Source organism: Cryptomeria japonica, chromosome 4 (genome assembly GCF_030272615.1).
Source record: "Cryptomeria japonica chromosome 4, Sugi_1.0, whole genome shotgun sequence".
NCBI classification, from domain to species: Eukaryota; Viridiplantae; Streptophyta; class Pinopsida; order Cupressales; family Cupressaceae; genus Cryptomeria; species Cryptomeria japonica.
Window position 1 is genome coordinate 503,124,306 of NC_081408.1, and position 14,456 is coordinate 503,138,761.

Here is a 14,456-nt window from a genome sequence, read left to right on the forward strand (position 1 = left end):
GAGCCTATCACAGTGGGAAAAGGTAAGCACCCTATGAGAATGACCCAAGTGAGTACAACTAGACCTAAGCTTTCTGACTCACTCTAAAAAATAGGCCTCTCGAGATTAAAGTCTTGGAGGATGGGATTATTTGAGTTTTCTTTTTTGATATCTCTCATATCATACATTTAGTAGGTCTTCGCGGTTTCAATCACACTTGCGTGACTACTTCTTGTTTCAATACCTTGTTGGGCTATAGGCGTCAATCGCGCTTGCACAACTGCAAGGGCTAATTCCAAACGAAAATCCGTACTATGAACCCTAAGATAGAAGGTACCCGATTCACCTTTGAAAGGGGGATAATCTTTGTTCAAGAGAGATAGTAACTCTCCCAAGACACTTGCCATATCGTACCCCCCCATTAGTATTTGGAGTCGGATAATATGGCATTCAGAATCCATTGCGTGAGACTCAGCAGCCATATTTTGATTAGCTATTGGGTGTTTATGTAAGTTTGCAAGCAAAAGTTTTCTCTCTCAGCCAACTTCCTTAGGATTTAGCATGTTGTGCTTGAGGTCACTTATCATATCATGTGTTTGTTGTGTTTTCATCCTTGAAATAGAAATGCAGACATCTAAAACTGGAAAATAGAACCAAAATATCAAGCATCATTGATAAAAATTCTGTCAAAGTCAATTTTTATCTCCGTTCTGTCCTCAGTCGTATGAGCTTTCTAGTTTGTCTTATGGGAAATCTAGTTTATCACCCTGTTCAGTGTAAATTGATGTAAGATTTTTGTTATCAGTTGTCGTATGGTTCTGTGGGAAGTGTCATACGAGATTATGCCTTTGTCATATGGAACTATCTAAATTGTCATCTAGGACTGTGTAAACTGTCGTACGAATTTCTATCTCTTTCAGTCCAGAGTTGTCTTACTGCATGTTTTTTCCAGATCTGTCATGTTTGCTTGGTCAATTTATAGTGAGCATAAACACTTGATATTTGTCATTCTGTGCTTAGATTGTCTTCTTGGTTCGCATTGTCAAGTTATTTTCTGTCAAATCTGATTCTAGAACTAGACACCCCAAGATTTTCAAGTATTCATCCTCAATAAGTTCAAGATCTAAACATCTCAAAGTGCATCATCACCTCTTTGATAAACTGATCACTCAAAACATAATTTCTCATTAGGATATATCATCCTTTATCATGAAAGTAAAATATTTGGTCAGGACAACATTGTTCCACACCATAGGATATATCATTCCTATTGGACTTGGTTTTATCAAAATCATCATCATTGCACTCCAAAACCGAAGATCGAAAAACTTACAAATCTTACAAATACTTGAATTATCTTTTCGTGTCATATCACTCTATCATATCTACATTGACAATTGGTCACTTATCAAAGCACATCTTAGACAATTGAATCATTGCACAACATTCAACACACATGTATGCCCGTTTTAACTAGAGTGTAGAGATGAAAGATCACAGAAGCAAAAATAGAAACATTTGAAATGACTGAAGATTATAGGGACATGGAACACCAAAGTGAAATACAAGAAGAAGACACAACAAAACAACATATGAGAGAAATCAAACAAGATACTAAATTTGATAAATTTATGGAGAAAATATTGGAGGGATAAAAAGAAAAATACTTTGTAATGTTAGCAAAATCTGGTGCTACACTCCCCCAAGATTTTGATGTGAGAAAATTAGGACAAAAGAGAAGTGACCCTTTCCATGATAATGAATGTCATGAGGAGATTTCTAGTCACAAAAAGGATGATACATCAACCCCTGATAATACAAGAACTGATGGGGAAATTTCTGTTCCCAAAAAGGATGATGTAGAAATACTCAACAAGGCTAAATCTAATGAGGACACAAGAAAGAGTCGAGATGATATAAGAAGAGATGAAGATCATTCTAGAACACAATCTCATGGTTATACAAGAACAAATCATGTTGATAATCCTATCACAACTCTTACACAACAAATATAAACGCTACAAACATAGATTCAAGATATGTAGAGAGAAACTACTTGAAGATATTTGCTTCAAGAAATCTGTCCTTACCCATTTGACAAAAATCTAAACATGATACCTTTTCCTATAAGTTGTGAAACTCCTAGATATGATAAATAGGATGGAAGAACTAATCCCCAGGATCATATAAAATAATTTTACATGATGAGTATGGAGTTTGCACATGAAGATACGTACCTGATGAGATTATTTCCAAAAAGCTTAAGTGGACTAGCTATGGAATGGTTCTCCAAACTTCCACCTGGAATTATATCATTCTCAGAATTAGTGGATAAGTTTGTTTCACAATACTCTTACAACATACAACATGAGGTTACAATGCTTGACCTATGTAATGCTAAACAAAAGACTGGAGAACCTTTCATGACATTTCTACAGAGATGGAAATGGTTAGCTTCATGATATCCTTGCACAGTGCCAGAATACGAGAAAATGGACATATTCATCGACAACCTAAAGGATAAAATGAGTTATCATCTAAAAATGCAATGCCATCAAATTTTTAGAAAGATGATTGATAATGGAATCAGAATGGAGGAAGCCATGGTAAAGAAGGGTGGGTTGAAGCTATACAAAGAAGGAGTTAATCCTCCTAACAACAATGTTAACGACAAAAATAATAAGCCAAAATTTTGGAATAGAAATCAAAATTTCATCAACAATGGGATAGTGGATAACAACAATGTAAAACCAAAGCAACTAGTTTTCAATTTATCCACTTGCTCAGCAACGGCTCAACAAAACAACAATCACCAAAAATCAACTTTCAACAATTTCTTTCGAAGGAAATTTACAAACATTAGTGAACCACTTGGGTTAGCATTAAAGATGCTTCTCGCAAACAAGTTGATTACTTTGCCAGAAGGAAGAAACTTTGAACCCCAAGTGAAACCCTCTTTGTGAAATGATAACCATTATTATGATTTTCATCGAAATAAGGGACACAACACAGATAATTGTCAGCAGTGGAAACATGTCATCCAAGATTTGATTGATAATGGAGTGATAATTGTGGATGGACATACGACAAATGAATCTCATACAAATTTCAAAACTCCGCTTCCTAACTATGAGAAGGGTGAATCATCAACAACACATAATGGTAAGGGGAAAGCAAAGGTGAACTATGCTCATGCATATGCCAATGTGGTAAATGTGATTGTGGTTAAAGAAAAACAACATCAAGAACCTGCTCATGCTATCACAAGAAGCAAAGCCAAAGTTGTTTTGTCGGGTCCTACAACTAACATGTCATCCACTGCAAAACAATACAGTCTAGTGGATCAACTACAAAAAACTTCTATGCAAATATCCATCTTAGAACTTTTAAAGATTTCACTTGCACACAAATAAATTCTTGAAAGAGCACTAGTAGATACCACAGTGTCCAAAGATCTTGATATAGATCAATTCCAAACCATGGTGGCACATCTCACAACTCCTCACTGCCTATCATTCACTGAAGAAGATGACATATCCTTACAACATCCCCATAACACTCCCTTACATATCGAAGTCCTCATTCACAAGATGCACGTTAAACATGTCCTAATAGATGGGGGAGATGGCTTAAACATTTGCTATGATGAGTCGTGTCCATGCTCTATGTTATTCTGAAGAGGCAGTGGATCCCCGAAAAAAGATAACAATCAAAGAATATGATGAAGAAGAGTGTTCCTCTAAAGGAATTGTGATATTACCCATCAGAGTGGGACCTTTGCAGAAAGACATAGCATGCCAAGTTCTAGACTTGGATTTATCATACAACATACTCTTGGGATAACCTTGGATACATGACATACAAGCTATTCCATCAACATATCATCAGTGCCTGAAATTTCCCTACAACGGGTAGGAAATCATGATCTCAACAAACTCAAATCCATTTCAATACTGTAGTAATCTAAAGCCAGCTCAAGAGGTCATTGTTCCTCATAATAGGGAGGCATCATCTTCAAACATACAATCCAAAGAACAATCATTTGCCTCAATTTTGTCAAGTATGGAAAAACAAACACATCTAAGAGATTGAGGGAACAAAGAATATTCACTATCACAATTACCACTTTCTCCTAAATCCTATAGAAAACCATCAAACTCTAAACAACAACCAACTGTGAAACATCTTCCAATATTTGATGGAGCATTTGTTAGTGCTAGGACCTTATCATAGGAAACAAAAGACAAAGATGTGCTCCAAAAGCTATACAAGGACGAAGAAGTCCAACAAAAGATCAACAATGTCAGAATACCCACTAAAAAATATGGAAAAGGATTCAACATTCTTCATAAAATGGGATACAATGGAATAGGTCTTGTAGGAAAAAGAAAAGAAGGTATCTCAGAACCTATCCAACCTCATACTCAGGAGGCTACAGATAAATCCAGCTTAGGGTATGGACAAGTTACTCTACTAGAGGATGCATCTTCTAGCCCACAACAAGATGAACATGAAAAAAGACAAGAACAACTTGCAATTAAAAGGGAGAAACATATGCTACACAACAAGCACAAATAAACATGAAATGGAAAATGAAGAAAGTTTCTACTCAATAGGAAAAACAAACTATAACACCTCTCAAACAACATTAATTCCTAATCAAATCAAATAAGAAGGTGCTACAAATCAAGGAGAGCTCATAGCAAGGTTGACAAAACTCAATCTCAGTCTAGAAGAAGTTGAATATGAGAGAAGAAAAGATATAGAAAGAAAAATAGAAGACACAAATCAAACGCTATATGAACAAATTTTCAGATTGCAAGCAGCAAGTGACACAGATTCTAATGAATGGGAATGAGATTCCTATGATTCTAAAGACTCAATTGAAGAAAATTTCTTTGAAGAATATGTAAGTATCGATGTGGTTCATGCGTATGTGGGGAAAACATTAGGAACTAGGTCACTTGAATTAGAATCACATTCAGTTAACTTGGACTTAATTGAGGACAATTAGGAGCTACTTGCGAGAGGTCATTCTAATGAGAGTATTGTTCTAGACATTGAAATATATATCAAAAACACTGACATCTCTATCATGACCCTAAATACCCTTGAAGCATCTCAACCTGAGGACCCCTTACCTCTAATCCATCCTAAACTTATTGACTGGGAAAATTAAAGACATACTACCATCAATACCTTTCCTAGTGACCATGCCATATCCTTATATCTTAATTCAATTGAACCCACAACAACTTTCACCAATAATTTCAATAATGCATCTTCCAATCAAGTGGGTGCCAAATCTCCCAGTCACAAAAGTGAAAATAAAGAAAACAATATCAGGTCTAATGCTGAAAGACCATTTACTGGCAACATTAGACTGAGAAAAAGTAAAAAGAAAGGATGCATCTAATGGTGAAAACCTCCTCGAGGCACCGGAAGATGGGAGATTTGACATTTTACTTGAATGCTATCAAGAAAGGTCGTCCATTTTGATGGAACCAACAAAGGCAGTTAACATTGGGACAACAGAGCAACCAAGGATTCTACATCCAACGACTTCTCTATCAGAACTAGAAATGCAGCAATATAGGGATTTCTTCAAATGATGACAAATCAATTTTGCCTGGTCATATGCTGACATGCCAGGATTGGATCCAGAGCTTATTATGCATCACATAAATGTCAGTCCAGGAGCCAAACTAGTTAAACAAAAATTAAGGAAGATGCATCCTCATATCGCTCTTCTTGTCAAACCAGAACTAAAGAAATTACTGGATGTAGGATTCATTAGACCTGTAGCATATCTGTAATGGGTATCAAACATTGTTCCTATTTCCAAACCAGATAAAAGTATCAGAGTATGCAAAAACTTCAAAGATCTTAATAATGGATGTCCAAAGGATGACTTTCCTTTGCCTAACATTGATACCATTGTGGATTTAACTGCTGGACACTCCATGTTTTCTCTAATGGATGGTTTCTTCAGGTACAATTAGATTAAAATAGCACTTGAAGATCAAGAAAAGACAACTTTTACATGTCCATGGGGTACTTTTTGCTGGAACGTCATGCCGTTTGGACTAAAGATCATAGGTGCTACATATTAGAGAGCTATGCCAACTATATTCCATGACATGATGCATATGTTCATGGAAGACTATGTGGATGACATATTGGCCAAATCATATAGCAGAAGAACATATGGGAGTACTGGAAAATATCCTTGATCGGTTAGAATAGTACAAGCTTCAACTAAATCCCAAGAAATGTGTCTTTGGTGTTACTTCAAGTAACTTATTGAGATACATTGTTTCAGCTAGGGGTATCGAAGTAGATCCAGCCAAGGTCAAAGCAACTATGGAAATGACATTTCCCAGAAATATCAGTCAACCCAGATCACTCTAAGGAAGACTACAGTCAATCAAAATAGTTTTTGCTCGGCTAGTGGATAAATGTCAAACATTTACTCATCTCTTGCATAAAAATGTTATTTTCAAGTGGGACCTTCAATGTGAAGATGCATTCAACAAGATCAAGGCCTATCTCATGCAACCACCAATCCTAATGTCACCAATTCGAGGAAAGTCATTGTTACTATATGTATCAACCACAAAAGTATCATTAGGAGTTCTGCTTACACAACAAGATAATGAAGGAAAAGAATTAGCCATCTAATACATCAGCAGAACATTAGTGGGATATGAGCTCAATTATTCATCAACAGAAAAAGTATGCTTGGTGGTAGTGTTTGCCTCTCAAAACCTGAGACACTATGTACTATCTCATTCCATCAATTTGATTGCTAAAATTGATCCATTGGAGTATTTGCTTAGCAAGGCGACATTAATAGGAAGATTAGAAAAATGGATCATGATCCTAAATGAGTTTCATATTGAGTATGTGGACAGAAACTATATCAAAGGACAACTCATTGCAGACCAACTAGCAGAGGCACCGCTTCATGATGATCGTCCTTTACACACTGAATTCCTAGATGCTGATATCCGAACGGTCACCACAAAGACATGGAAATTATATTTTTATGGTTCATATACACAACATGAATCAGGAGAAGACATTCTATTCATCACGCCACAAGGTCACATAATTCCAAAAGAGTACAAATTGAGCTTTCCATGCACCAATAACACAACAGAATATGAAGCTTTGGTCACAGGAATAAAGATGGCTATAGAATAAAACATTACACAACTTCAGGTCTTTGGAGACTCTCAACTCCTCATCAATCAAATCAATGAAAATTATCAAACAAATGATGCAAAGCTAATGGCTTATAAGAAGATGGTTGATGATTTCAAGAAATACTTTTTCGAAATAACTTTTGAGGATTCTGAGGAATGACAAAAAAGAAACAGATGCCATGGAAACACTTGCTTCTCTCCTTCAGACACAGGAAAATCAAGAGCGTTACAAATTCCTAGTGGAAGAGTTATTTTACCCTGCACATAGTTGTCCTAATTCCCAAACTATTTGTCACCTTGTTGGGCATGATTCCTCCTGCTATGGCCAAAATTATACATATTTAAAAGATAATTTCCTCCGTCCTGACTTGTCAAAGAATCAAAAGAGAAATTTTATCCACCAATCCTCCCATTATACTCTTGTCGTAGACTCTTTTTAATGCGATCTAGACAGTACACTCTTAAGATGTATCGATAAAGAAGAATCTGATCTAAGGCCTTAAATAAAGTCCATAATGGAATTTGTGGCACTCATTCAAGTGGTCCTACCCTTTCAAAATACTCATACACTTGGGCTATTATTGGCCAACCATGGAATGCAATTCTTTTCAAATAGCTAAAACATGCAAACAATGTCAGATCCATGGAAATTCAATTCATGCACCAGCACAAGAACTTCATGCTTTGGCAACCTCTTGGCCTTTTTGCCAATGGGGTCTTTATCTAGTAGGAAAAATAACCCCTCCATCTAATGGTCACAAATTCATCCTTGTAGCTACATAATATTTCACAAAAGGGATTGAGGCAGTACCTCTCATAAATATCATAAGAAAACAACTTGCTACATTTATCTTGAACTACATCATATGTTGCTATGGCATACCATTGACCATTATCACTGATAATGGGCAGTCGTTCAAGAATCAAGATGTACAAGAGCTATGTGAGAGATTCAAGATCCAACACAGATTTTCCACACCATACTATCCACAAGGGAATGGGCAAGAAGAAGAATCAAACAAAACTATTCTGAAAATCCTCAAAAAGGTAGTGGATGATGCTGGCAGAGATTGACATATTCAATTGAACCCTTCTCTATGGGCCTACCGTATCAGTATCCACAAATGAATAGGCGCCACACCTTTCACTCTTGTCTATGGATCAAAAGCAATACTGCCAATAGAAGTAGAGATACCTTCTCTACGAGTATCATTATAAGAAATTATCCTCAATGAAAAACAATGAGTGTCTAGATTGCAAGAGTTAGAATTGATCCATGAACAAAGACAAAATTCCTTTGATCATTTGAAGGTGTGTCAACAAAGAATGTGCTTAATTTATAATCACAAGGTCAAACCACGAGCCTTTCAAGTTGGAGAACTAGTACTAAAGAAAAATCCACACAAATAGGCAGATTGAGAAAAGAAAGGGAAGTTTGAACCAAATTGGTTGGGTCCGTTTGTGGTCACAATAGTATTTGGGTCAGGAGCATATCACCTATCAACACATGATAGTGATTAGCTCGAGGAACCCATCAATACATGCATCTGAAGAACTTTTATGTTTGAAAAATTAGCAAAATCCAAAAAACAGTGATAAAGCAGAAAAATAAAAAGCAATGAAAACTTAGAAAAATTAGAAAAATAAAAAATAGTGAAAAATTAGAAAAAATAAAAAACAATGAAAAAGCAGAAAAATAAAAAACAGTGAAAAATAAAAAATATTGAAAAGGTAGAAAAAATTAAAAAACAATGAAAAAATAGAAAATACAAAAATAGCGAAAACAAAGAAAAAAAAATCAAATATGAGAAAAAGTGCAATAAAAACAGATGGTGAAAACCTGGCAAACAAACATTATTTGTCAACTAGCTCTTCCATCTATTAGTTCATGCATCATTTCACTTGCATTCATTTTTCCATCAGTGTTGTTTATATCCACCAATAAAGCCTTTGTACATACGCAGGCATTGCAGTTGGTTTCTCACCATTGTTTGGATCATTGGGTATATCATAATAAGTTTGTTTCTAGGCTTGGGGCAAAATCTTGCACCTAGCTGGGGGGCAAAATTTTCCATTATTTTGAGCTTCATCAAAAAGGTAGAACAATAGTCAGACAACTCTTGTCCAACAAAAACTGAGACACATCCAATGTTAACACAAGATCAATTTTGTAAACCATCAATAATCACGTGTCAATCTATGCACATCACACACTTTTCAATAGATGATATATTTTGACTAATGATTTTAACAGTTTGGTTCAACTTTTATATCTTCATTTTCACTATCATGATTTCTAAGTGACTCGAGGATGTCTCTGACTAGAGGAACAAGGATGAAACATGATATTTTCTTGTTTGCTATTTGTAAATTAATCATTACTATGTAAAAATATATCAGGACATGATCATCGAAGTATCATCGAAGACATTTCTGATTTGCATATAGAAATGATTAATACTGCCTATTTTATGCAAGCAACACTTAGGTCATCTTGGTTTAATTATACCTTGATGCTTGTGCTAACTTACAGTATCAAAATCTAGGAAAGTAGTGCTCAGGTCATCATGGTTCAATTATACCATCGATGTTTGCACTCACTTCCCACATTTTAAAAAGATCAATGATGACAAATGCAATAACCTAGTGACTGGTCCGATCGCTGTATTGCATTTCATTTGCATTTGCATTATCATTTAGCTTGCATTTCATTCTTGCATAGAATCACAAAGCTCATCTTATCCAAGGCCAAATCTATCGCATGAATAATCAATGTATCATCATAAGTGTATATACAATAAGAATGATGACTCATCTCTATTAAGATGTTGTCGACCCAACATGAATCTTATGCGCCTCCCTCAAATATACCAACATCAACACATCTGAATCTCCCTGTAGACACCCAAAATTGTCCAGTCTAATTAAATAAATATTTTATTTATTTAATTATCTAAGCTTAATTCTTCTATTAATTAAATAAATCTTTATTTATTTAATTAATTCATTTATCCTCTTCTAGCCTTATTTCTCATTTAAATAAATACATTTATTTATTTAAATTATCCCTTTCCTAAATTAAATAAATATTTTATTTATTTAATTGATCCCACTTCTTCTATTAATTAAATAAATCTTTATTTATTTAATTAATTCATTAACCTTTTCTACCCATGACACATGTCATTCATCTCTTAATTCATACACTACCTACCCCTTTCATTATTTTTATTATTTTCTTTTACCTACCCTCTAATCTTAGCTGACCTCCTTTTTACACCTTTCAATCTTATCCCTCCATTTCATATAGTGTCTTCTATATAAGGAGATGCTTCCTTCATTATCAAACCCTAACTAGCTAACTAATAATTTTTATGCACTTGACTACACTACGATCCTACTTGCAACCACATTCTGTTCTTTGTTGAGCTCGTGTGCATATAAAATCTGAGAGCAAATATATCAAGCAAGATCAATGGAGATAGGAAGAATGGAGATCAAAACCCTATTGGACATGTGATGGTATAATCTTTGTGATTTTGTTTGATTTGCATTATCTTAGGTAATCTTCATATGTTATGGTGGATCTTTGTTGTTGTTAGGCTAGGGTTTTTGTGGTTGAATTCATTTAGCCTTTCAATATTGTTATTATTGTTATCCATTTTCACCATATACATTTTGGCATGCTCGGTGGGACTCTTGTCCCTTTTTGCATTTAACATCCTTGTTGCAGATTTTGTGTTTTGAAGTTGTAGATTCGACATTTTTGACGGCATTTTGATATTTTTCGCGTTTGCGCATTTTCAGATCACGTTTTTGGCTTTTTGTCACGTCTGTGAACTTTCGGACCGCGTCTGTGTTCCCAAATCGTGTCTGTGAACCTCCTAACCGCATCTGTGTTATTGGTAGTATTTTATTTTGCAAGTTTTGGGAATCACGTCTATGTTTCCAAATCGCGTCTGCGAGATCTTGAATCACGTCTGTGTCCAGAAGTCACGTCTGTGTCCAGAAGTCACGTCTGTGTTCTGGAGCCATGTCTATGACTCACAAAACTGCATCTGCATCACGAAGGCGCGTCTGTGTCTAGGGTAACCACATCTGTGTTTACTAGTTTCATTTTTTGAAGTTATTGATTTAGTTTTGGGTTTTTACATTTCGGGTTTTAGATCTAGTTTATTTTGAGCTAACATTTTCAGATCTAGCTAATGAAATTGGTGTAGCTTGTTTTGTAAGCAAAATCATTTGGTTGAAGGCCCCTATTTCACAAAGTCTTTTGGGTTTAAAATTTACCTAACTTGTGTTCTTGCAGGAAGGGGTGATTTATTTGAAGCAATCCAAACTACTAACAACTCTTTGTTGCAGGTCCTTGGCAAGGGTTTTTGGATTTTATTTTTTTATTGTGTGCCTTGTTTTCATAGACTAGCAAACACTTCAATTGGTGCACTAAAATTGAATCACTGTCTTTTGTGTCTTGAGCAATAGGCTCTTTTTGTTTAATCTTTAGAGGGCCTGTCTTCCTGTGTGGTCATTAGGACCACTAGTGAGAAGAGAACGACCCAAGTGGTAGCGAGGAAAACCCACCTCTTCTGAACCACTATAAACAATTGTATTCATGGTGAAAACTATGCATAACGTGTGCTGATTAGTTCATACCGACACTATGTCTCCCCATAAACCCGTTTGATCAAATTTATTTGATCATTTGTAGGCGTAACCCCTACTGGCTGGGAGCCTTCTGTATTTACAGAGTTGAAAGTGCCACATGTATGGCCACATGAGCGGATGCCCTTACTAGCACCTTTTTGTTTTAGAAGCTCAAATCCTTCTAGTTGTTGGGGCAGGAGGTCGGACCTCTGGTAGCAGCCCACACACATACGGTTCTTAGTAAAGATACAAAGTTCGCCATGGGGAGTTTTCGTGGGGACTGATGCTTGGCTGACTCGAGAAGTGTGTGCCGAGGGTGGAGCCAGTGAGGTCAGGCATCTAAGTATCCGCTCTAAATAGCGTAGCCTTGGGGGTAAAACCCCATGTGGGATCAGTAACTATTGTCTTGGCCAGCCATAAGAATTGTGCTTGACTTATGTTAAACATTCAAACATTCAAAACCAAACAACAAAACATTGTGTCTTTTGTGTCTTCAAGTGTATGCAAAACATTTTTACATCAAACAACACACTTTTTTTTTTTGAGTCATTTTTGGAGTTTAGACACTTACAAACATTGGGTCTTCATCAACATTGTGTCCTCTTGTCACGAAAAATAGTCAAACAGTTAGATTTGGTCACAACAAAGCAACTTCACAGATTTGAAGAAATTGCACAAATTTTGCAGAAACATGTCTGTGTCTGACATAATAGCGTTTGTGTTGTATAAATGCATCTATGAAGGGTAGAAACGCGTCTGTGTTCCCAAGATCAACATTGCATTTTACAACAACCTTAGAAGCGCGTCTGTGTCAAACAGAACCGTGTCTATGTCACTAAACCGCGTCTGTGAAAGGCAAAAACGCGTCTGTGTTCCCAGAATCAATAGTGCATTTTGCAAAAATCTCAGAACCGCGTCTGTGTTAAACAGAACCATGTATGTGTCAGGAAATCGCGTCTATGAAGTATACAGGCGCGTCTGTGATCAGAATTGAAAAAAAAAAAACTTTTACAGTCCAACAAACAAACACAGTCAGTTTCAAAATTCTTGAGCTTCCTAGGTTATTTTTCCAGGTTTCATCTAGCATTCAACCTATCTTTGGGTCTCACAAAGTCCATCATTGCTTTACATCTCACATTACATTTACATTTGTCTAAACTTGAGTCAAAAGGTCACTTTCTTGTCCTCATCATACTTTGTCAACACACTAAATACAACAATACTTTGCTAAGTGGTCCCTCATTAAGGTCTCTTACCTTTGGGTCTCATTTGGTCTTACTTAGAGTCAAGATCAACTTACCTCATCAAGAGAAACTATCCTCTCTTTGGAAGCCACACCTACTCTACTACATACATACTTGGTCTTACACTTTGGACATTTCAAGTACACCTCAGATTCATTTACATTCCATCCAACTCTTGGTCTTCCATACTTTTTCCATTTTCATCTAGTCTCGCACATCTCAGTCAATACCTAGTTCATGGTTTAAACCCGTCTTCAAAAATCTAGGAGAGAAACTAAAGAGGCTCAAGAGTCCGCAAACATGAGTGTCTATGAGTATGATAATGATGTCTTTTTCAATTCTGATCATAACACATTACATGACATGGATGCCTATAGAAACATTCCAAATGTTGAGAACACGGAGACTACAAACAACAATGATACACACAATGATGATATGGACAACTTTTCAGTACATTCAGCAGATGTGGAAGAATCCATTATGAATCCCCATTTCAATCGATTGGTTGAGGAAATAATGAGGAGGGATAGACAATACTTCCTACAAATGATGGTACAAAGTGGAGCCAAGATCCCTTATGATTTCGACATGTCTCAAATAATGGAACATAGACCTTTGCAACAAACTCACTCCAACATGGATCAAAGAAGGCCTAATAGTGGAGGCAATAGAGGACCACATATGGTGCCTGAATCACCATCATCTTTGTTTCAAAAACCAGAGGTCCCACATACACATGGTCAAGCATCTGATACTCACCTTCGCAGACCATTATGGAAGTCTTATGCAAAAATACATGCTCAATCACATAACAATGCTAAAGATCAACCACCAAAGCAATTGGATATTCAAAGGCATGTTCAAAATTTGGACACAAGGAAACCCCGTGTCAAATTTGGGGGCAACACATTAGAACATGACATGCCTGTAGAATATGGTATACATGCACAAAATAGATATGGCGTTCCTCAATATGAATCTATACCAAGTGGTCCATATACGCAGCATCACTATAGACCTCCTCCATATGAACATGTGTATGATCAATATCATCCATATATGCAACATGCTCCTCCTCCAATTGGTGCCTCAAGCATAGGGTATGGTCCAAGAAGTCAATCTCCACCTAAGAGCAATTTGGAGCAACAAATTAGGGACTTACAAAAGAAAATGGAGGACATAAATACACCAAAGCCAACATACACAATGAGAGACATATGTCCCTATCCATTTGACAAAAGCATTCCAATGCCTCCTTTTCCTACACACTTTGTGATGCCTAAATTTGATAAGTATAGAGGAAAAGGGGATCCTAAGGCACACATAAGATAGTTTTTCATAGCTTGCATTGAGGTAGCAGCAGAAGAGACATATTTGA